Consider the following 26,202-nt stretch of genomic DNA (forward strand, 5'->3'; position numbering starts at 1 on the left):
AAGCCTGACTCGGCCAGGACCAGTTAGGAGCTTCTTGCATTTTTAATGGCCATAATTTAAACTTATTGCCGAGTTGGGAAGCTTTTTCAGAATTTTTCAAAGTTTTCGGGAGGAGGGACTTTATTTAAATAGGTTTTTAAATTTAAGAGTCATTTGAAGAAGGTTTAAAATTATTTAAGATGGTTTTATTGTCAATTTAATCATCAAGCATTGAACTACTTTTCTTAATAGACATTTTAATTATCATTTTTTTTAATAATATCTAAATGAAAGTTTAATAAAAGGTGTATATGTAATATTTAAGAAGTTCAAGTTGCGAAGATCGTCGCTTCATATTAATTTTTAAAGTGAAATTTTTAGTGAAAAGCATCGAAAGAATATTTTAAAATTATTTTACGACACTTGGTATTTCTAACTATAATTATAAAAACATTTTTAAGGTATGTAGAAGTCAAGTCATCCTAGGCAAGATCACTGGATGGATACTTTTGCTACCCAGTGTCCCTGCCAAGATCAATTCTGGTGGCGCAGAACCGTTTTCATGCCGCAATCAAATGATATTTTTTCGGCATTAGTCATGCAATTACTATGTGCTCAGCAGAATAATTTGTTTACGGTATACCCACACAAAATCGAAAAAACATAAATAATATATACAAATAAGTTGGACCGCTAGGCAGTCAGCTGGTTGGAGCAGTGTGACCGCACGCCGCGACTCGAATAATCCCCACAGCTGGGACCGAAGCAACACTGCGCCGACGCTCTCCTGCCCCGCTCTCACTGGGGGCCCAACACTCAGCCCCAGCTCAGTTCCAATCGGCAATCGGAGAGCGGGCGGAAAAGAAAGAAGCGCAGCGCAGAGTGTGTAAACAGCAGCCAAATCACATTTCTGCCTTGTTTTCGGGCCACATCGTTCGCGAAAAGTGGCGAATTTCGCAGAGGCCAGCGAGAATGAGCCATCGAAAAATGCAGAATGCAGAATAAGGCTAAAAGTGCAGCCAGCTGAAAAAGAAGCGCACTGGCCCGTTCGTGTGTGTGTGTGCGCCTACGTCGCGGGTGTGTGCGTGTGTTTAGTGCTCAACAAAAAAATATTGCTCAATGGCCCAAAAAATGAAGAAAAACAGAAACAGCCATACGAGAAATAGCAAGTAGCTGAAAGCAGATAGAAGATAAAACAGCGTACGAAAAGAAAACAATTTTCCAGCGCAGCGGAAAGGAAAACACGTGAAAAGTGCGGTGAAAGTGCAGAGCGAAAGAAATCAAGTGAAAAGCAAATGCAAATAAATGTTTTCGTTTTTTTTTTTCGCTCGCTTCGAGTTTATTTTTGTGAAAGTCTTGTGCACTTCGTTCCCCACTCTCGCTTCTCCTTCTCATCCGTCCCCACTGCAACAATAATAGAATAGAGAGGTAAGAGCCACCAAGAAAAAGAGTCGAAAACATACGACAAATCGTGTTAATGGGCGCACAATGTCGTCAGCGTTAACTTTATTATTATTATTTTTGTGAGAAAAACGAGACAGCACTAAAATCTCGGGGCGTTGCGAAATTTGTTTCTTCTTTTTTATTTTGCCTGTTTTTTGTTATTTGCTTTTATTTTCTCAATGGCCGCAAAGCTCCAGCTGTGTTGGTGAGAGGCCCGAGAGCGCGGCGGAGAGAGCGCGCCGTCAGCTGTGCCGCGCCAGTTGCTTAGCACTCTGGTTCTAACAAAAGGCGAAAAAAAACAAGGAAAACAGTTATAACTCGGTTTTAGGGCCTTGCCAGCCGCTAATTGAATCCAACAGCCTTTCGCATTTGCCAGCCCAGGCCTGGCACTGTTGGCAGTGCTGCCAGTGCTCGCTGCCCAAATCGTAAACAATACTGTTTCCAAACAAACCCACTGCAGGCGCTCTCCGGCCAGGCCAGGCGGCGTTGCCAGGCCGAAATTCGGATTCTGAAAAGTGGCTTTTCTAACAAGTTGGAATAGGTAATGCTCTGACTCGAATTTGGGAATGTGGAGCTCGGCGCGCCCTCTGATCCCCATTGATTTCGCTGGCTGACATTGAATGGTTTTCAGGCGCGACGCGTGTGCTTAATTGCTGATGCACTGTATCAGGGCTGCAAAGTGCAATAAATCCACTTGAACCCCCAGTCGCAGGCAGTCAGTCAGTCAGTCCCCCTGTTGATCTGGCCCGCCCCCAGTGCGGTTTCTATATTTAATTCGTTAATCGATTGCCGCCAGTAAGGCTATAATTAAACCCAAACGCTGATCTGATTCGATTTTCACGAAAGATGACTGACTATTCTGGCCATATTTCGGGAGGGGGAGTACTCCCCGGATCCATTGTTAACAATTGCTTTCCCGGGACCGAGAGGGCCCGGGGCTGACAGACACACTCCGCTGGAAACTGGTTCCCCGGCCCATAAACCATGTGTTCTCGATCATAATTAATTGGCGGCGCGCCGATGTAGCCGATATAGCCGATATATGAACACCTTGATCGGAATCGGTGAGTTGTGGGCTCGGTCGCTGGTTTTTATGGTGCGGGGTCCTATTTTTAGCGACTGCTCGGCCGTAAAAGCGATTGTCTCTATGAATTGTTATTAACTTTTAACTTTTAACAGGTAATATCGATGTAAGCTCGCATGTAAGTCTGCTATATAGTCTAAATATATTAGCACTACTTGAAATATTCCATTCCCCCGAAACAATGGACTCGTGCCTGGCCAAATTATGTATTCCGCGAATAAAAACAAAGCCCATTCATTGATTGATTGGCCAGTCGGATTCGGAGACCCAGGCCCTAGACCCAGTCCGGGCCACAATTAGCAGCATTATCACTGGCGGACGGAGTTGGCAGTGGATGCCGCCCGAAGGCACTATAAAATTTGCTTATCTAATCGAGGGCCACCCATCCCCGGCCTGAAAAGTTTCCAAAGATTAGACCCCGGCCAGCTGTGACTCACTGGGGCAGGGCTTCCAAGTGCGCCACATTTGCATAGAGGCTTGGAGTCACGACCTGCCATAATAGCAGGCAAATCCAGCTATTAGACCTGAGCCTAGGATCGTCCGGTTCTGAGTAGAACGTGCCTGGCCAGAGCCATTAATCAGCCAACGAAACCGAACTGAACCCCAACCAGTTAGTACAGTCCAAGCCCTTATAGAGAACTCATACCTTGTTGGGTTTTAATATTCATGAAAGATGTCACTCCGAGCCTATGTCTGTTTATGTAAAGTAGGGTATTTAAATTTTGTTTACCTTGGCGGGGAATGGAGGGTCTGGCACTACTAACCGAATGGCCGGAACCAATTTAATGCTAATTTCGGCTGTTTTTCGATCCAAGCATAACAATTAGCACCGCAAGTAAACACTCCCAGCTAGTCAGAGAGTCTATTAATATCAGGCCATAAAATAAATACTAGTTTCGGCGGCTTACGTAACTCTGCAGTGCACTTGAGCTCGAAAAAGATACAAAATTGGGATCAAAGCCACAGATAATGGCTGAGATACTGAGGCAACCGCCCCCGATTTCGAGCCATCCCCTGACCCGAGCATCGGTCCATTAGCATATGTATCTTGTAGCCCACGGCAGTGGGTTGATTCGATCGTCGCTGCTGGACCATGAGCCCAATCTCCACTGTAGTCCCACCATATTCCCACCTGTACTGTAAGTTCGCAATTGCCATTGTTGTGGGAGCTTCTAGAAGTCAACAGGTAGAGTCGCAAAAGTGACGGGCATCTTGGCCAGAAAGCAAGTCACCCGTGCAGATAAGAGCCCCCTTCTCCAGCTCTCGAGAGCTCTCTACTGTTGTTTTGCGATTGCGATTTCTGTTTTTCAGCTAACACGGCAAGAAACGGCCAGAAATGGCCAGAAGCAGAGGTAGAGGCAGAGGCAGAAACAGAAACGCAAAAAAACAGAATTTGTAACCGCAGAGCTGTTCTCTATGCGCCGCTTGTTTTCGGGGCTTTATGGCCAGGCCGAAATGCGTGAGCCAGAGAGAAACTGGTTTTGGCCAGGCCAAGAGAGTCCACTGCGAGAAGGCAAACAGGCGGCCAGTCTCTCTTGGGAGGGGGGGAGTCCAACTCGAGTACACTCCCTCCTCCTCCAGCAGCCAGCAGCCAGTAGTTGTTCTATTAGATTCTTCGCGATCCACTCCCTGGATCCAGTACCTGGCAGCTGGTTTCTGCTGGGACTAATCTATGCAAATGGCTCCCAGATCTGCGGGTTATTTATGAGTTTTTCTATTCGCCACCCCCCTCCCCCTGCCCAGCCGCCTCTTATTTATTGTTTTGCCTTTTAGCGTTTATCGAATTTGAATTTCTAATTATTATCGTTATTGCAAATAAATTCCACTGTCGCCAACCGCCAACCGCCCCCGCCTAGCCGACACCCTTGTTAGGTTAATTGTATAATTGCCGAGTCGCCCCCCTGATCGTTAACCCCGTGTGGGTGTTGCACTGCCCTGCCCTGCCCGGCCTGGCTGATAATGGCAGTGGGCTGTAATGCTCGCAGTTATCAGTTACAAGCCCAAGGTCGCCGGCTATTTTGTAACTCTGAGCTCTGAGATTACCAGCAGATTGTATTTTCGGCATATTTCGCGTTTTAATCTCCGGCGATAAGCACTCACTTCCTCTTCCACAACAATTACCACCTCAAGTACCGACTAGACCTGTTCTGTTCTGAGCGGCTGGTTCTCCCATATATCACCGGGTTTCATTAACTTGTTCCGCTTCCTTATTGGCCATCTGCCAGCTTCTTGGCTCGAACCCAGAACTGCATATCGAGGGCTGGGATAATAAACTTTATCGAGATAGACGGCCTTATCGCTGTGGACTTTCCAGTCTGCAGATACAGTATCTAATCAGTAGGATGCCTTCGGGAGACCGACCTTGTTGCAGAGTCCCTCTGGAGGGGCAACTGCCTTTCATTTATCATAATGCCCCCACCACTATGACCCACTTTCTTGCCGCAAATTCAAACAAATGCATTTCTGCGGCACTTGGCCAACTTTTGTTTGTGGCCGAAAGTGAATGTGTGCGTGAGTATCTTGTATCTTGTATCTGGTGTCTTGCGAGCTTGTAACTTGTAAGCTGTAACTGCTGGCGAAAAGAAAGCCGTTTCCTTGGCTCACTTGGCTTTCACTCGCATCACGTTTTTCCCGACCGGGCCGGTTGCAGTTCCTCGCCCCTCGGAGGCCCCTCCGCTGCTGCCCAACGCCGTAAATGTTTTCATAAGCACGCACTTATAGCACAGATGTGCTCACGAATATTCTCCAGCCCCTTGGATGCACTTAAAGGGCGTGGTCAGCCAGGCAGGCTTACCTTAAAAGCTGCAATTTGTTGCGAAAACAAGGAAGTGCGTCACGCACCGACCTCTGATCCCCTCGGGGGGCAAGTTCAAGTCCCTCGCCTCGATCATCCCACCGAGTGCTCTTGGTAATTGAATTCGAGTCTCGCCGCGCCACAAAGTAGGGCTGCTCTCAGCCTTTGGCAATGAAACCGGGCTGATAAGAGGCGCGGGCCCGATAGCCCGGGAGGAGCTGACCGGACCAGGGTCAGCGTCGGAAGCACTTGGGCTATTAATATTTTCTGGGGTGATTACGCGGAATTCTGAGTCGAATTCAGTCGTTTCTGGCATTAATTATTCAGCGGCGAGTGCTGCAACTGGTTTGCGACTCTAATGAACTGCTCTTACCGAATCGAGTCATTATGCAAACGACTACAGTACTCGCATCCTTCAATAAATTTTCCACTCCCCCACCTCGTGCCACTATGGCCTTTTTAGTGCTTCTATTTATTGGTCATGTATTCTGAATAATTTTAATTTATTCGCTTACAAACACTGTGTTTTTTTTTCGCCTCTCCATTATTTACAATTTGGCTGGAAAATCATTAATTCGTGATTTATTGAAGCGCTTACAGCCCGGGCTCTCATTGACACAATTGGACATGCAAATCACGGGCGGCGCAAAAAGTTAATTCATTTTCGGTTTCCCCGATAAAATATTTAATTGCAGTGCTTGTGGGGGCGAGCGGGGCGTGGCAGGTCCGCGGGGGAAATGCTAAATTGATTTGCGAAAAATATTGAATGTAAACAGCGGATGAACAGCGGAATTAAAAGGGCTATTTTTTCCTGAAAATGTGCTGGGATTTGGATTAAAATTTATTTATTTAGAGAGCCAGCCACACGTTCAACCTTAGAGCTACCTCACAGCTAGCCACTTTAAATCAATTTGCAAGAAAGACCTGTTCCAAAGGGCCCTGTCATGGTTATTCAATGGGCCCGCCGAAAGTCAACGACGAGCTCATCCCCTGCCAGCCAGGCCCGAGCCGGAGTCAACAGAAATGCTTCATTAATTGCCCCTCACAATGGAGCAGCGGAGCAGGGCTCCCCGGGCTGCGCTTAATTTGCTGCCCAACCTCCCCGCCCCCAACCTTCAGCCTCCCATCCATGCCACTGCGACGTCGCCTTGTCGGAGTTATAAATATGCAATTATGTGCCCGGCCCAAACAACATTGTGCTCGACATACCCCAAAGAAGAAACTTTTCGCTGCCTTCCGGCCCCCAGCCACCAGCCATCAGCCTAAGCCCCATCCCGGTCTCAAGATTCCGTCTTCAGCTGCACTTTCACAAAAACCATGCATTTTAAAGCTCACAGAGTTCATAGATCTCTATAAAAGTACTCCATAAGTGTCATTATATATGCATATGAACCATTATATTTGTATGTATTAATATATACAGTTCATATTGAATATTATTCCAATAATCCTACAAGTACCATACCGTATAGGAATTGATAAATTCCTCGTCCCTCGAATCAAAGGCAAAAAATGTATACTATAATATGTAGATTTATTAATATTATAAATATATTATTATTTAATAATAATTTATTAAGTAATATTTTGTCTATTTCCCGATTCTTATAATTTTATAGATCTCTAAACAACATTTTCATTGTCTTTACAATTTTCCTTTGAACTGAAAAAAGGGAATGTCGGATATAGTGTTGACAACATGATATGGGGCTTTCATATCCTCCCATATTTTATAGATTTCTGGATGAAATTAGGTTATAAAAAAGGTTCTCCATTGCAGTAACATTATTAAAACTGTTCTTTCTTCAAATTAAAAGAATATATCCTTGTAATCTACGAGTACTGGGTCTAAAAATGGCTATTCCCAATCCTAATATACGAGTATTTATATGTTGATCAAACTAGTATCATAATTTTCATTATAGTTATCCTTTCCCTCTCAAATAAGAACATGAAAAAAAAGCTACATTGTATATTGTTATTAAATATAAGCTAATTAGTTGAAGTTACTCTATAGAACTATGTATTGTTCTTCCCTTGAACTAAAATAAGAAAAGCTACCATTTCCCCACACGAATCTTTATATGTACATATTTATTGCAGTAACTTATAAGGGTAATGTATGCATTTATGCATATAAATAATATTAACTATATTATAACCCTGCCGGTAGTCTTCTCCTCCCCGATTCTTATATGTACATATAGTAGATATCTGAACAAAATTGGCTCATAATTTGGTCATATTCGTTGATCTTTATCTTATAGATGATACATTTTTGTTCATTTGAATAAATATAAGAATGGGTTTAGTATTGAATTTATACATTATAAATATAGTATGATATCCGGAATTTATATCATTCCCGATTCTTATATATTCAATAATAATAGATATAGATCTCTGAGGAAAATGTTCTCAAATTTTCTTCCTATTCATTGTAACCTTGACGCAATTTTTCGATTTTTTCTTAAGAATGAAACCATAAATGACGGCTATATGGTACCCGGTACTTCTTTAGTCTTTAAGCTTCTACCACTATACTCTACTTATAAAGACTACTTAGTTGCAACCTGAATTTGTTGATTTTTAGAATAATTTAAATAAAATAATTGGACCTCTAGAATAAAACCTACATGCTCCATCTTATGGTATTCTAGCTCCATACTCCTTAGAGCCTCTTATATGTTCATAACCCCCTAGACTTTCTCTCAGTGCACTCTTTAGGCGGCTCCCTCCGCCTCCTGCTCCTCCCCTGCCGAGATCGCGGCCGGCATAAACAAATCTTGTTACACAAAGCTTTTTAAATATTTCATGGATGCGCTCGTAAAATGCAGCGAGTGGAATGGCAGCCCCTCGCCGCTGGAAGGGGCGGCGGAAGTGGGTGGCTGACGAAGGGGGTGAAGGCCTTTAAGGCTGCGAACGGAGAAGTTTATTAGGCATTGGGCCATTGGAGCCTGCAGCGCGGGCCGGGTGATGCAACTAATTAAACAGCTGGCAGCCAGAATCGCATCCGCTCTCTCGCCCCGCAGCAGCGAACTTTTTAACGCTCTTATCTTGGAGGGGGTGGAGCGGGGTTTGGAGAGCGGCTTCTGTTTGCTTAACAAATTTGGCCATAAAGTTTTGCCAAACTGCCACATGGCGAAAATAGGACCTTCCAGCGCCGCTCTCCTGCTTGCCTGCAGTGTCCCTGCCATTTCCATACACAACTTTATCCTTTGTCTGGCTGGAATTTTTATTTTGTTTGGGTGCTATGTTGCTTTATAATTTTAAAAATTATTATTCCAAAAGGAATTACATTTAATTATACATTTAAATTATTTAGTAAATGATTAAGAGAGTTAATGGAGTAATTTAAGACAGATAGTAATTTTAATTCGAATATTAATAAATCTTCAAGAAACTGCGCGTAGGGTATTCACACTTCGCATATGCCCGTCCCCTTTGGCCATGACTTCAATTGCTACCTTGGAAACATCCGTCCGCTTCAACAAATCCTCCTTGGTATACAAGGTCCCTCACTAACCTAAAAAATAAAAAAAATAAGCTTTTACTTAAATATAAAAAAACCTGCAGTAGTGTTGATTTCTCAAGATACCTACTAGCTCGGTCGAATTTTACCGTGCATAACGCTGAATGTTATAGGAATTATATTGACCGCTGCCGGATTCAATTTACTCAGGATCCAAAGCAGTTTTATAATTTTGTAAACACTAAGCGTAAACACGTATCTTTTTCACCTCTGCTTATGTTTGAAAATTCCTCTGCGACTTCGGATCAGGCCATTGCCGATCTATTCGCAGAATTTTTTCAAACAACTTATTCTCCTCCTAAATTGACTGATCAGCCTTATGCATATAACATTCAAGCAGCAAATCTTATTTTCTGTCCGTCTTTTTCTGAGAGCAACTTATTATCTGGTCTTTTAAGGGTAAAACCCATTTATTCGCCAGGCCCCGACGGAGTACCAGGCTGTGTGCTAAAATACTGCGCCAGGGCTCTGTGCAAACCTCTTCTAAGACTTTTCAACTTATCTTTGGAAACCTCGATTTTTCCCCTTAAGTGGAAGGAATCATTTATAATTCCCCTACATAAAAAGGGGAAAAAGTCCGAGGCTGCCAACTACAGAGGCATCTCTAAGTTGTCGGCAATTCCAAAGTTATTTGAAAAATTAATTACCCCTCATTTGCAACACCTTTGCTCTTCGATCATCACTCCTTGTCAGCATGGCTTTATTAAGCGTCGCTCCACCACCACAAACTTATTGGAGTTGACATCCTTTGTCATAGACGGCTTTTGTAAGGGATATCAAACCGATGTAATTTACACAGACTTCAGCAAAGCATTTGATTCAGTTAATCACTCACTTTTGTTGAGTAAACTGAATATGCTGGGTTTTCCTAAAGACCTCTTAACGTGGATCTCCAGCTACCTAGATGGAAGGACACAAAGAGTCTTATTTAAAAACATACAGTCCCGTCTGGTCCGTGCTACATCCGGCGTCCCTCAAGGAAGTCATCTTGGCCCGTTATTATTTACGCTTTTTATAAACGACTTGCCCCCTGCTTTAACGAACTCTCTAGTTCTTATGTATGCAGATGATGTAAAGCTTTGTCTTCAGTATAAATCCATCTCTGCCCAATGCAGTCTTCAGTCTGACCTTGATAACTTTCAAAAATGGTGTTTGGCTAATGATTTAATACTTAATGGATCAAAATGCAAGCATATGTCTTTTTATCGTTCTTGCCCTCTGCAAGCTACGTATTCCATTAATGGGATTGCCTTAGAAAAATTAACCCAGGTTAATGATCTCGGCATCCTATTAGACATAAAACTTAAATTTGCCGACCATATTTCCTTAATGGTTAATAAGGCTAAAGGAGTCCTTGGTTTTATTAAAAGGTGGTCAAAAGAATTTAATGACCCCTATATAACCAAAACTTTATTCATTTCTTTGGTCCGTCCGATACTAGAGTACGGTTCATGTGTCTGGAGTCCCCAATATGGAGTACATAAGGACCGCATAGAATCCGTACAAAAGAACTTTTTAATATTTGCACTTAGAGGTCTATACTGGGATGCAAATCTTCAGCTTCCATCCTACAGTAGCAGACTTTTACTTATTAACTTACCTAGCTTAACAAATCGTAGGACAATGCTCGGTGTAGTTTTTCTGCAAAACCTTATCAACGGGGATGTAGATAGCCAGCATTTACTAACACGCTTAAATTTCAACATTCCTAATAGAAGGACTCGAAACTTTAGTCCTCTGTTCCTTAGCCGTTGTAGTTCGACATATGCACTGCATGACCCTTTTAGGGTATTATGTTCGAACTACAATGGTCTCTACTCTATTACATCTCTTTCCTGTCCATCTAATTTAAAATATAGAATTTTAAATTTCCTTACTAACTCCTCTTAGCTTAATAATTAACAAATAACTTAATATACTCTAACAAATCGTTTCTTGAGCGCCCCTCGGTCGTCTGGGCCTCTAAGCTTTATGATGAATACAGGAATGCTAGCTGATGCTCTTATTGATGCACAAGCCATTTCCAAATTCTGAAAGACCGCGAAAAAAAAAAAAAAAAAAAAAAAAAAAAAAAAAAAATAAACTCTTCCCTTCTCTTTGCCCGTTTCGCCATTGCTTTCGCCTTTCTTCGCGGCCTCTCGCTCTCTCTCACTCGCCCTCCTTGAGAGAGTGCAATGAAGTGAGACAAACCGAAAAACAAAACGCCTTTCCCTCCCATTTCTTTGTTTCCTCGGACTCCTTTGTTTTGGTCTCCGCACGTAAGCATGCTTCTGCGGGTCTCGCTCCTTGCTGCAGCCTCCCGCCACGCCCTCCACCTGTTCGGAGCTCCTTGCCCTGCTTGGGTGAATGCACTTTACGGGGCTTGCGGTGTCCGTTATTGTTGCAGTTGCCCCGCGCTGCCGCGTTTTTATTATTTCTGAGCCGAACAAGGAAGAGGGTCCCAGCTGGGTCCGCCGAGTACTTTGACTCGTGGCTGCCTCTCTGGATGCTTCAATGGCTGAGTGACTGAATGACTGAATGACTGACTGAGGGACTGAGTGACTGACTGCTGGAGCAAGTGAGCAGATGAGGGAATGCCCCAACGCCCAAATGGCAGGCGCGTGCTCATAAAAACCAAACATTGGGGTGCGGCGCGAAAAACATCTTTTGGGGAAACACTTTTACGAAAAGCATACATTTTAAATCGCTCTAGGATCTTAAAAATTCTGTAAATATTTATATATATTTTTATAAAAGGGTATATTTTATATACATACATATTTACATATTAGTTATATAAAATTAACAATAATCCCAAAGACTATCTTCTATCTATTTAATAAATAGCTGCTTCTTAAATAAATGTGGAATAAGACTCTAGAACTCTCCAAGAATATATTAAAATAATCTAAGTCATCAAAGCTCAAAGAATCAAAACAAGATCTCGCTAAAAATAATAGTATTACTCCTTAGGATTCGACATGAAACATGCACTTCCTCAAGAAACAACCACTTCCCTCTTTTAGACAATTATGAAATAAATTATGAATAAATTCCCCACATATCTGAAGGAGAGAAAGGCACTACTCCCATCTAATGATTATCTCTCTCCACTCGGCAACAATATTGAATCCACCTTGAGATTTCCGAAAGTAACTAAATTGTTTCAATTCATTTTTATGTCAAGACCAGATCTTGTTTAATCCCCAAATAATAACTTGCTTGAAGCTATGGACCTTGGAGGCTTGAACCTTCGATGTTAGTTTCTCCTAGAGCTAGTTTCTCCCCTTAGAGAGATGGTTAGTTGTATCTACTAATAATAATACTAATATATACTAATAATATGGCTTTCCAATGAGCTATATCCAGATATTTAGTCTTTGGATTCTAATAATTCTTATTATTTATTATTATAATTCTCCGGATTCTTATAATAAATTCTTATTATGTGATTATTTTATAATCTATAAATAAAGTTGATTATTTTGTGAGTGTAGGTACTGATAAATTCCACAAAATAATATTTCAGTTTCTTTCATTAGTGGGTTTAGGTCCTCAGATTAGTTTTAAAATATATCCATACCTCTGATTGGTTTTCAAAGCTATCCATACCCAGTGCTTCACAAAAAACTTGTTATTTTAAAACCTAGATATTAAATACGTTTAGAATTAGAATTAGAATCCTGAGTATAATTAGGAATCATTTAAATTTTAAAACATAGATATGAATTTTTTTAAAGTGGGATATTTAGTGTTACAGTTCATATTATTATTATTAATATTATTAAAGGTAGAGCAGTTTACAAAACTAAACCATCTTAGTGGATATAGCACTTGTAGCGAGGTCTAAATTAGATATATTCAATAGAAAATGGATATGCTGATATGCTAATAATGTCATATGTTAATTTCATTCAAGGTCATATATTCACTCTTAAAAGTTAATTACTTTTTTTTTTGACAAAATTTAAAAGTAACGTGCTCCCGTTTTTACTTTCATACTTCATCTTAATTTTATAAAACAACGGCTCCCGTTCAAAGTAAACGGCTTTTTCAACCTTTTATTGAAATAAAAAAAAATTCAAATTCATTTAAGGTTTTAAGCTAAAAGCTAATTGTTATTTAACAAAAAATTGTTTTCTGAATAAACCTTAACTTTGTATTTTAAGAAAGTAGCCTGCCAATTCACATTCCATTTTGAAGGTTTTGAGTATTGGATTCGATAGATTTACGGGTTACTTTGTAGCTTAAGGTGTGAGGGTAATCCAACAGAGCGATTGGAATGATTGGGTTAAAGGTTTAAAGATCTAAAGACTTAAAAATAAATTATTAAATACAATAAATCATCAGAAACAAAAGTAGGTAAATAACAAAACCAATAACTATTGAATTCAAAGCATTGCCCCTCACTCTACATATCTTTTTATCCAAATTCCTGCAAGACTATTGATACTCCTAGCTACAACCCACTGTTTTCGAGTGTCTGAGCCTCTCCCCGACTGACCTTCGGCTCTGGTTGTGCAACACAACCCACAACGCATTTAACGCAATTTTCGCGGTTAGCCGCGGCGATCGTTAAGATGCGCGCCAGCACCTGCGCCCCCCAATCAGGCGGAACTGTAACGATTTTTGTGCGGAAGTCGGTGGCCTGGGAGGGGCCGAGGTGGGGAGTGGTCCGTGGTCGTCTGGGTCGTGGGTGGCAGGGGTGCAGTGCCGTTTCATAAACAATTCAGGGCCTCGAGTGCAACGACAGCCACTCGCGCTGACCCCAGCCACTCAACGGCCGGCCACCCGCAGCCCCCTCACCGTCGGGCCAGTACAAAAATTTTACAAATCTGTTGACAGTTCTCGAGGCGCAAATACAATGCAATTTCGCGGCGCAGCAGATTTGCATGGCGAGTGGATGGTTGAGGGGGGATCGGGGCTCTAGCGCGTGCCTGCCATGCCGAATATTACGCATACGCCATGGTGGCAGTTAGTACCGGCTTCCACTACCTCTGCTTTGGTCAAGTATACTACCCTCCTATAAAAATTACTTCATTTTTTAGTTTTGAATAATTAATAATTAATTAAATAGAGAAGGCTTGTGTTTAAGTCGCCGCTTCTGCGCCTTGCTAGCTTTTTCAATTAACAATTTTTTGCATTTTTGCATAATCACCTGCTCCCGCCAGCGACTGACATTAACAGGTTTCTGGCCCGGCCAGGAAAGCGCCAGTGTCTGGGTGGCAGGTCGACTTCTTGATAAGAACTCTGGGCCACAAAGAACAGGCCTTCCGCTGGGGTAGCTGCACCTGCTGTTGTGGGTTGAACGGCACTCAGACAAGCCTCGAATAAAGGCCAACAAATACCTCTTATTGTACCACATTCTCCCATCTATTTGAGCCTAAATGCCCTCTCCTTTAATGCCATTTTAGTCAAAAGTCAGAAGATATGACAATTAATCTCAGTACTCGATGCCCAGGGTCTTCGCGGGAGAGAGGCTGCCTGGCCCTGACTTTGAACTTGAACGGCGGCATAAATTAATATTTTATTTGTGTGCCAGCCAGCCCGACTCTGTAGCTGTCGATTGTTTCTGTTTGGGTCTCGATTTTACCCATTTTCGTGTGTAATTTGAATTTATTTTACAAGCCAGCGCTAATGAAGTCATCGAGGCGAATCGTAGAATTGCGTAAGTCCAGACACGGAGTGGGTGGGAGGGAAGGCCACTCACCACTCCACGCTCGACGTAAACAGACATTCGACTTTTTGGTCGAGTCACTGGCTGGGAGGGGGAAGCAGGTGGGGGCCAATTAGGCTGGCAGGTGGTTGGGAGACTCAGAGTCTTAGAGTCCAAGTAATCTATATCTGAGTTCTTCAAATGATTCATTCCTATTTGGGGTCTTTGTTCGCCCAGTGGCTGAATCACCACATCCTTTGTTGGCCAATCAGAACCGATTGCTGAGCTCGAGGGCCCACTGCAACGCCAGTTGTGCAAGCCATCGGACAATTATTAATTCAATGCCGGTCGGCAGTCTCGAGTAGACAATAACTCAATTAGGAGCAGAGGAATAATTAAGAAAACAGAATAAATGTGCAACTGCAGCGAACGCCTGCCGGGGCGTCAATTGCACAATTACCGAGTCGCAGCTCGTCGCTGTTCTGCTTATGCTGCTTATATTCGATCGGTATATTATATGCCCGCCATATCGGGCACTGCAACTGCAATATCAACTTGGCCAAAGCTGAAGTGATTGACAAACCAGGCCGGAGACAAAGCCAGAAGAGACCCTGAGTCCGCTTCGCCGGAATGCGTCTGGCCGGTCAGCTGCGAGTGCCTCACTTATTTTTGCTCGCAATTCCGCTCATGCGTGCCACCTCGCATATGGTCTGCTCCGGAATATATAGATTCCTATTCGGCGTAATCAAAAGCCAAACAAAGTCTTTCCGCTTTGGCCAGCAGCCAGTTCCCAGCGGCCAGAAGTAAATTCTTAAATCGAGGAGGTGCCTGGCCGGACGCACTCCGCACGAGTCGGGGACCCAAATAAATGCAATTCGCTGAAATATTTATGCCAAGTGCACTCATCTCAATTATTGGAATTGGAATTTGTTGAAAATACGGAATTCGAGGGAGCTTCTAAAGAGGAGGTATTGGAGAAGGAAGCATTCGTCATCATACCCGGCACTAGAAGAGTTATAAGGTATATGGTTTTTGTGTGTAAGTGTCCAACTCGCTAAAGAAATCACCTCCCACCAATATCATCTCCTCCCCAGCCTAGTTCAAAGGTCTATTTGTATCTACAAACCCAAATTCAGACAAATAGGTAGATTTCTAAACGAGTTACTGGCTTTTTCTCTCATCCTGGCTTGTTATGAGGCACCTAGAAGTATGAAATTAAATCTATGAATTTCTTTTCTAGGATACTATTTTATGAATGTTAAATATATATGGAAATCTATTGATTAATTAAGAGGAAAGCCTTAGAGCCCTAAACCTGAAGCATTGGAGTGCAATATAAGAGTACCGGGTATCATTCAGTCGAGAATCTAGGCTAGGGGATTACATTTTTGTTTATATTTCGAGTGACTAATATCCCCATACACGTTTTTAGGGCGTTTATACTTGAACTCTGTGGTTTTTTTCCTCGCAACTTATTATTTTAGGGTCGATGCCTCCAGAATTACAACACCGATTGTTTTACAATTATTAACACCTTTTGTGTATTTAATTTATGAGGCAACGCTGGAGATTAATTGTTGAATATTTTGTACTTTATAATTGCCATACTAAGGTCATTTTTGCACAAAAAAACAAAATACTTTTTCGGAAATTGGAAAAAGTTCCCAAAAGTATAGAGTATTTATATGTATGTGTGTTACATGGGAGTAGTTCTCCATGTGGTTATACATATTTCAACCATACATATACAGGTGTATATGTATAACAATACAATTGGTGTTACGAGGAGCCCTAAATAAATAGGTCTTACTCCAATGAGCTCCTTTTGGAAACTGATTTTATTTGGTAAAGTTCTCTTATAAGTACGATATATGAGAATCTTAAAACTATTTAAAACTACTTGTCAACGCACTGCACGCTGACCTGCTATGCGACCCTTTCTCCAGTACGATAAGCGCACCACTTGAGTACATATTTTTGTAGGCTGTCGGGGATCGGTTTTAGATTATGCTGTTTATCTCATATTTTCATGGGTCCGATCCCTTGAAACTCTAACTTAAGAATTTCTATAAAAAATAGTGTTCAATGCTTGAACAATTGGGATATTTTAAGTTCCGATCCTCCTTCACTTCCACCTTATGAAGTTCCAGACCCTTCAGAAAAAATTAAGCAGCCATTTCCGAATATATTTGGTATTTCTCTCAAGAACTTACAAAGAAAGTAAGTCTCCTAGATATTTTAGCAATTATTATTATCATTAACAATGATATGTTATTCAAGAATCTAGATTATTATAATTAAAAGTAAAGATAAATTAAGCTAAAAGATAAATTTCAATAATTAATACTTTTACGATACATTTTCTATTGAGGAGATATTTCCTCATTTTCCAGCAAACAAAATAGCTATATTATTAAAGAGTAAATTAAAGAGTAATCTAACTAAAAGTTACCTTACTAAGATCTTACTAAGATCTTATCTGGTCTTACCTTACGCTTTAAACTTGCTAAGAGAGCATCTTGTGCACAAAGGAATACAAATTAATAATACAAGGCGTTCTGATACTATACAATACAATAATACAAGCGTTCTTTACTGATTTGTAATTATATCTTCTAAATTCTGTAATATTTAAAATAATTATGCCATTTTGTTATGAATTGAAAATATGATCTTAGCACAAAAGCACTTAAGATTAATGCAAATTTACCAAAATTAAATTTTTAAAAGATACTCAATACGCCCCAAAGAGTTCCTTTTAAAGAATGTATTAAAATGCTCCCCAAAACCCCACCAGTTAACTGTCAAAAGATGTTGCGATACAAGATTAAAATAAACAACATCATTAATTGACAGTGACTTTAATAAAAAGTTTTATTAAAAAACTGTCCTTTGCCAAACAGAACTGATATTTCCAAAAGATTAACCCGCCAGTAATTAGCAAACATTAAAAGTCAGCGTGCCTGAAAAAGTGCGCCAGGACACTTTAAATCCGTCCTTAAAACCCGCCAATTTGTGTTTAATGTCAGCGCCTCTGGCTCTGGCTCGTTGCTGTTTCTGTTTGGAGATAAAAAATGTATAAAATATACAATATTCCAATATGAAATACACAGTGTTCCAATATAAAACATGGAAATTATTTTCTTTGGCAGAACATGTTGACATTTCCGCTCGCACTGACTTTTGTGTTTATTGGGAAAACATCTCTTTGTTTCAGTTTCAGTTTGGATGTTTTTTCAACTTTTGCGGCGAGGTTATGGATCAATATTTGGCTTGATTATCGAAAATGAAAGGCCGGAGGATGTCCATTCGTGTTCGATATTTGGCTTTTGGGGAAGACATTTATTTTTTATATTTCCAGCCAGGGCACTTACTCCCGATGCTGGCAGGTGCAACTGCTCTCAAAGCCAGTAATCAGTCGCCATTTAGCTGCAGTTTGTGCAACATCCGTTAGATAGTACGGATAGTCCCTAGCCCAACCCACACTTGTTACTCTCACCTTTCAGGTATGAGGTTCTGAGCCACGCTGGCAAGTCCCAGTTTAAATATCCCCTGCAGGCCATCGATTCTCCCAGTGCTGGATCCTATAATCCAGCTCTGAAAGTGAACATTTTCCGCATGATGTGCTCGGGCCGAAATCTCTCTAATTCGGGCAATGACCATTATTTCGGAAAGTCAACTGACAACTATTTACACGAAAGCCCCCTCATGCAAATTAATAACAATATCCGATGAAATTTTCCACTTGAACTGCCCGAAATTGATTTGCGTTTTGGCATTTCTCATGACCATTTTAAGTATTGATTTGCGTGCCGGGCTTTACATGGCCGGGCTGACCCGAACAATGCCTCCATTGTCTGGCTAATTCATGGGCAGCCCCCGCCTGCCTGCCTGGTATGGCTTATAATTGATATTTTAGTTAATATTCATGCTTCCCCAAGTGCAAATATTGGGACTTTGAATCAAAAACCTCACCTAGTCCCAGAGTCTTAACCTCAAAGGGTCCGAGCTTGGGGTTCCCAGGCACTTGCCAGGCATTCGGTTGAAATGTTTCAATTTGCTTCAAATCTGTTTGCCGACTTACATGGCCAAAACAAACAAGGGGGTTATGGGGGACGGTAGTTAGTGGGTTTCCATAGTTATATTTCTCATTTTCAGGCCTTTAAATTTAGGGTTGTGTTTTGTTTGAGAGTTGACTGCAAAAAAAAAAGAATTTAAGAAACTATTTTGATACTTTTGTTATTTTTCTACAATAGTCATGATATTATAAGCATTAGGAGTAGCAAAGGAATTTGTATTGTATTTAATAGATTCTTTCATTGAAATATGGGCAATTCTCAGAAACATTCCACAAACGACTATTTTGTAAAGTCAAAGATGTCTATTTTACTGTGTTTAAACTTTTGACCAAAATTCTGCAAGGATATACTTATCATGTTTTATATAAATGCGGTGGGAAAATTGAGCATACGCCTAGTGTGCTAGGCCTTTTTTAAAAAAACCTTAACTATTTTCGACTTCAAATAACTTGCCTCTTAATTCTAATATTTTAATATTTCATTTATTTATTATATTAGGTACTTATGTGTACTTCATTAAATATGTAAAATTAGCAGAATATTGCAAACGAAATTGAAAGAGAGTGCCGACACGACACTTTATAAAAAATTATTTCACAAAATGTTACAGGAAATTATAATTTATTTATAATTTTAATTTCTAAATGTCCGAAAACATAGTTGTTTCGTTCAACAAAGACGTAAGGATGTAACACTCGCCACGCCATGGAAGATATTAAAATATAATATTAAGAGCCTTAGGGAATTCGAGGTTCTTAAAAATGAAAACCAAATATCTACCAAAATGATATTGAATGAAATGAAATAATGATATCTACCAAAATGTACCAAAGATTAATCTTTTTTTCTGATCTTTCAAGGAAATGAAATAATAAAACCTTCCTAAAACAATAAACTTCTACACAAGTTGGAAAATCCTAATCCTAATTATAAAACTCAAGCAACGTAAGGATACAGTACAAGCTTATGTGGCATTAAAAGTTTTAGGAAAATTCTTGCTATTTTCATATCCTTGGCTTCAAGTTTCCAGGAACATTCTTCATTAAAGGTGTATTCATTTTAACCTCTTTGCGGAAAGTTAAAATAACGAGTACGTTTCCTAAAGTTGGATTGTTTAACAGTGATATAAGGATTGACGTTGAAGCTGAAATTTGTAAAGTTTATGGACTTGTGAAGATGGGTATTCCCTTAAAAATGTATAAAGTCAAAGTCAGCTTAAAGAGAACTTTCATTGATTGGCCGAAAATAGAGAAGTAGTTTTGCAACTTCGTCAAATGTAGGACCGCTCATGGTAAATGAAACTGGGAAATGGATATTCATGTCATCAAAAAGATTAATTTTCAAGAAGTTTATACTCAATTTATTGAATTTATATGAAAACCGTTATCTTCATAGACTTTTGAGTAAAAAATTAAAATTTTTTAAAGATGTTCACTACATTCTCGTTGCAAAATTATAAAAAATATACCTGTGGTTCAGTTTGAGGTATAACTCACAAAAAAGTAAATATTTGCCAACTTTTTTGCTCCAAGGATTCTATAGAATAAGAAATATTGTTGACAGGATATAAAACAAACATGATTGATGGGAAAACGCGTTTAAAGTTTATAGTTCGACGATGCTCTAACTCTAGAAAGATGTGCCGAATTGGGGTATCCTTGGGAAAATATCATTTTAAATATAATTATTATATTATATTATTATTATTATTATTATTAAAGTATTAATTATTAGTAAAGTTAGCAGTTTACATAACTAAACTAACTTAGTGGGTATAGCACTGGCAGCGATATTGAGATTTAATACATGTTTATATTATTATTATGTATTATGTTATATTATTTTACCTCAAAGTTACTAAAGAGATGCTCAGCTATCATTTTGCAAGGCAAGTTTTGATAGAAAGTATGATTATTTCTTAAGTATGTCCCCCCTGCAAGATTTGAAATACAATAACCAGTTCAAGCTTCCAAAGTCTAGAAATCCCCTTAATTAGAAATATAAATCGATATAGCATACATTTCAATAGAAAATCCCAGGCAAACAGATGGAGATTCGAAAATGGAGTGTTTATGCGTATTTGTGCAAGGAATATGCCGGGAGAGTACTTTGTGATGTGGTCAGGATTGGGGAACCACACCTCATGTGCTCGTGTGTGTGGAGCAGCTTCCTGACAAGAATGGCAGCCGCAGGAACACAGAGGAGGAGTCGCATGACACACACTAACCGCATATGTGCCAAAGATACATAGATTCGCACACACACAAGGACATGCGGACAAGGACATTCGGTGACACACCCGCATAAGCCAACAAGAATGGCAAATATGTGCTTTGTGACTTTTAACAGCAGGTCCTGCCCGTTTGACATTTGTGTTTGGCTCAGTCTGTGGGCTGCTGTCAATATTTTATAAAGTCGTGTGCCAAATTATGGTCCTGCGAGACGTCCGGGGGAGGCTCCGACCCGGCCCGGAGTCCTTTCAATTTGTTTGATTATCCCGTCGCAATTTATTCGATTTGTTTGAACGGCCGGCTGCAGGAGATAAAATAAGGCATTTATGCGCTTAATTGAATGCCGTGTAATGTAATTGAATCTATGGCTGAATTAAGAGCTTTAATTAATTTGCCTCTGACTTGTAATTTATACACGCCCCATGCCCATGTCGATGCCGATGCCGGGCCATTGCTCATACGCCCCGTCGCGCTGCGCTTTTCGAGAGTTTTAATTGCACAATTTCAATTAAAAACTATGCGAACTACGAACTGGGAGCTGGATGCTGGGAGCTGGGAGCGGGTGCCCTGTGGTGGCGGGCTGGGGGACGGAGGATTTGTTTATGCGATTGCATTGTTTAATTGAATCTGCAGTAACAAATGAGAGGCCAAAGGCAACCCATCCCCCGAACCCCAACCAAACCAAACAACAGCGTCAAAAGTTCACGAGTGCAATTAATTTTGGTATGTGAGTCGCTGGCTTTTTGGTTTATTTTATTTCGGCTTGGTGTTTTTATTACTCGCGGCCCAGAGCTCGATTTCAGTTCACTTTTTGCCGGCGACTTTTATTTTCAATTAATTCGGCCATAAATCAGCCGGCAGTGGCGACAGGGCGAGGGGCTTTAAAGGCCGAGAGCTTCAATTTGGATGTCCTTTGAGGCGCAAATGTCCCTCATATCTCTAATGGCGCTTCCAAGGAAGCAATTGAATTGGTCTTGCGGCTGGAACCCAACCACAAGTGGCAGGGCTGCCTTTGATTCAAGGACCTGCAACTGCCAGGATGCTGGAGAATAAAAGAAACAAAAAGGCTCTTAAAGTTGCCATCCCAGTTGCCAGTTGCCAGTTGGGGAACTTTTCTCGTTCACTTCTCGCCGCTGGCAAAAGTTTGTTTTGTTGGAATAGTTTCGCTTCCGGTCGTGTCTATCACTCGCCCGGCTGTTGTTTCATCTGTCCGCCTGCCGCTCTGCATTCAGGAGCCAGCAGCCGTCCTGCCAGCCCTGTCTGTCGTCCTTTGCCTTTTTATGGCAGTTTCGAACAGGAAATGTTAAGCACGGAAATCATGCGCGCCCGTCTATGACAAGGACAACGACTGCCAGTCTCCTGGCCCTGCTATCTGGCTTCCTTTGTCTGCCCAGGCTGCGAGTTTAAAGTCTGGCGTTTTTTAGCCAGGACTAGTTGAATAGTACATGGTTATGATAATGGCATTTAATTTATTTACATTCGTTTTGCTTCAAGTTAGACACTAGAGCATCAGGAGATGGATTTTTTGTTTGTTTCATTTTAATAATCGAATTTGGCCAGTTGCATATTCTTAATATCTATGTCTTTGCATAATTCAAGGCGAAATTCAAATAATTTTTGCTTAACTTGATTAAACCGTCAATAAACCAATATTATTTAGCTTAGGCGGCTGTCGGTCTTCCTTAAAGAAGCTCCGACACACCTAGACCGCGTTCGGTTCCTTGTGATACCGTATGTGGATCTACTTCCCTTTCCCGTTTGAGGGACCCATAAAAATTTTCCCACTATGAGGCTTTGGAAAATTTTTGTATCCCAGTTGGATCTACATATACCTGACACTGCGAGATGGCGGTTAGGAATCTATCACCTAGATGTGATAGTCTGAGAGACTGCAGAGCTGGCAGTTCCAATCCTCTTCGTCTTTACATCTGCGGATTACTAGCTAGTGCCCCGTAATGACTCTTCGTGTTGATCCTTAATAATAGGGATGTTGGATTTCTCTGGAATGATGGGTGAGAGTTCTCGAGCCAACCGGCAATTTGGGGCAGGTTTCCAATTAAGCTGGATTTTTCTTCAATTGTCTTCCATAGGCTAGAGTTTTTAAGAGGCTATTGGTGTGCATATAGCGTCCACTTCATCCTGGAGTGGTGTGGTGGTACCTACGTGAGCCAATTCCTCTGCTATGCAGTTGCCTGAGATGTCCTTGTGACCAAGGGCCCAGATGAGGCTGATGCAATGCTGATGGGCCATCTCTTGAAGAGATTATCTACAGTCTGGGGATGTTTTCCATTGGCTGTTTGGCTGGTGATCGAGCTGCGATCGAGGTTGCATGAATTGAGGTGCTTGAATGCTTCCCTTATAGATATAACTTCAGCCTGGAAGACGCCTAGTTCTTCGGAGTAGACACCTCCTCCCACTTTGTTTTCTAATTTTGAGACATCTGTGAATTTCGTATCTAATTTTGAGACATCTGTGTGTTTCGTATTCTTAAAGTCTACTAATGTAATTGTCTAATTATTACGCCTAATTATTGTAGAATATTAATTACATTGGTTTCTTATGGGAGAATCTAGAATTTTATGGACGTTGGTGGTTGCAGGATTGGTAAGGGAAGAGTTGGGGCTTACATAGGGGAAGTAGATACGGGCTGGATTAAATAATAGACACTCGTAGACTCTTAGTTGCAAAATTGGCAGGTGTTAGATGCTGCCTTCAGTGGTTTACACTGATGAGTGAGCCTTAGTCTTAGTCTAAATTTAATCTATGGAGCTTCATGTGACCCAGTTTTGATAGACTAGTGGTTTCCTTGTGTTTAAACCTTAGAGTAATCTTTGATATTAACTTAATATTATTAAGTTTATTTGTTTTTATATTTTAGGGAGTTATTAAATAACTATATTTTGTTTATCTAATTATATCGGTCTGTTTCAGGCTAACAGTAGTGATAATAGTGATAATTTCTCAACATTCACACATGGCATGGATTTCACAGCATTTTTTTTTTTTTGGATATAGGATTTATTAGTAATCCGCAAATTAATGATTTGTCTGTGTTTTTTTATTGAGTTAAACATAAACTTAAACTTAATTGAGTTAACATTAAAGCACACAGTGAGTCGCACCAACTTCCAATTAGTCCCCTCCTTGAACGACTTATCGCGATGCCTTCTGGTATAACGAACATTTCTGCTGTACAAAATGTAGAGTAGGGTCGAAAGTATGTCCATTTTAAGAATAATAAGGTGCTTTTTTGTGCTTATATTAATTGAGGAATTATTACCCAAATGACTACCAAAGACTATTCTTTTTTTACCTGAGCTTCTGGCCACTGCACTCCCGCTTCTGGCCACTGCACTCCCGCGGAAGTCTCCGAGTAAACAGACAAACGGCCTTGCTGTGCCCTTTCCCGAAACAATGTGTTTGTTTCCCATTTCATATTCGCTTTATTTGCGTCCAGAGTCTGGGGAATACACAGCCCCGAGGCGGCACTAATCGGAGACTTGCTTTTAGGTAACTTCCCCCTTTGTTGTTCTGCTCGGTAATCGATTGTAAACAACTTTGAGAGCCTCTGCCGAGAGTGCTTAGTGTCGGGGAGCGTAATGCCAAAAGCCATGTAAAGATATTAAGTTATTCCCAAAAAGCAGCAGCTCTTGAGCTTGTCAGGAAGCATAATTTTCGGAATTTTCACAGCTAGTGGCAGGCGCTCCTGCTATTGGCACTTTAATGGATGCACATGAAAGGAAGCTGGAAGCGGGGCCTCCCTGGAGGAAGGAGCAGCTGCTGCAAGGCTCCTGCAAGAGGCAAGAGTCGGTTGCAAGATGTTGCTTTTGTGTTGTTTGCGGCTTCCAACGTCGACATGAAAATGGCGTCAGCTGCGCCAGCACCAGCTTCCTTTTCCTCTGAAGCACAATAATCGGAGTGGGGATTCTCGGCAATCCTAATAAGCCTTGCGGTAAGCTTTAATTTCACAAATTTCCTCCAGCCATGTCCTTAAAGAGCTTCCACTCTCTGGCTGTGGAGCTTAAAGACCCAAGGGGCGTATACGTAATGCGAGAGGATTCCGCTGCCCTGACAAGTGGCTGTCACCTGCCTCCCACTCACTACCTGTTTATTTTAGCATTTTACAATCGTCTGTCTTGTCTAGACTCTCGAGGGCCCTCCATGCTGCGCCTCCCACGAGTGCGAGGGGCGTGGCGGATGAAAAGGCTTGAAAATCGCATTTTCGAGGCCCGATTCCAGCGGGAAGATGCAACTGCAGCTGCAACCCTTCCAGTAGTCACGTACTTGATTGGGATTCTATTGCACAGCCATTGATTATTGATGAGCGGCGAGGTGAGCTTTGGCCCCGGCCTTGCCTTCTTTCGCCGCCAAGGTGGAACTTTGTTATTTCCCGGCCAGGGTCGATAGGTCCCCAGCCCTGGGGTTAATTGGACCAGCGGCCCGTGAAAGTGTGACTAATGGGTAAACAAGGTTCGCAGTTTCTCCAAAAAGCATTGCAATCTCCCGTATTTAGTCACTAATTAGATAAGTCAGTCCTAATAAACAGCAACTAGGGAAGCTCTAAGCTGGAGACTCCATCTCCTGCTGCAATTCCGATTAATTCGTCGCCTTAGTGTCCTTGGCAGCCCGGGACATAAGCCGCTTATGCAGTGTGGCTGCTAATCCGCTGGCTGCCATCCTGCCGGACTCCGTCTTTTGGCTGCCACGCACAGCCAACCCTTTGCGAAGCCAATTAGACAGGTCCATGTCTCGACGAATATCACACATACGCCCCGTTGGCTGCCGGCAGAAGCTACCAGCCAGCAGATTCATCTCCTGACGTCAGCAACTGCGTGTTCCGTTGGCTGTTTGCTTTCCAATTTTTTGCGGCTGTGATTACACAACTTTCCACTGTCATCCGAGTGAGGGGGCATCGTCGGGGAACTTGATAAATGGTCGGACTTGCCCCTGAATCGATGGCGGGCCCAAGGAGGAGCTGTAGTCGTGTCATGAGCAGCCTGCAATTATAATTAACTCAATTTTCCGGTGTGTTGTTGGCCATTGTGTGTGTTTAGTGCGGGGGGAGGGGTGCTGCCGTGCTGCCATAAATAAAACGTAGCACAATTTTGAGGGCAGCCTTCCGGCCATATATGCATTCCGCACTTGCCACACGAAACCGTGACCACTTGGCCACGCTTAACCCCGAATGAAGTGCCCCTCTGCCTCGGGCCTTTGCTGGGGGGCGGTGGGAGGCGCCATTCTAATTAGCCTCTTAAACATACGCGCTTAAACACACATACCATGGTAACAGGCAAGCAATTAAAATGCCCTTTCAGCCAGCCGCCAAAGCTGACTTGAATTGGGGCCCAAAACAATTGCCAATTGAAGTCTAAACTGGTCAACCTGGTTAAGATAAGCCTTCATTTTTGGCCATTTTTGGAAATGG

General features: G+C 41.5%; 1 protein-coding gene across 3 annotated transcripts in view; it reads left to right on the plus strand.

Annotated features, from left to right (window-relative positions):
• The window catches only part of LOC108131997 (homeotic protein female sterile), a 67,395-nt gene that overhangs the window by 15,673 nt on the left and 25,520 nt on the right, over window positions 1-26,202 (plus strand). The window contains exon 1 of one of the 3 annotated variants that reach the window (XM_070277997.1): window positions 811-1,407. The exons of 1 other annotated variant lie outside the window; for it this stretch is intronic. The gene's annotated coding sequence lies outside the window, so the exon portion shown is untranslated. Of the gene's footprint in view, window positions 1-810; window positions 1,408-26,202 lie in introns of those variants that run through there. One more of the 3 variants, XM_017251169.3, reaches the window with a different exon arrangement.

Source organism: Drosophila bipectinata, chromosome 2R (assembly GCF_030179905.1).
Source record: "Drosophila bipectinata strain 14024-0381.07 chromosome 2R, DbipHiC1v2, whole genome shotgun sequence".
Taxonomy (NCBI): Eukaryota; Metazoa; Arthropoda; class Insecta; order Diptera; family Drosophilidae; genus Drosophila; species Drosophila bipectinata.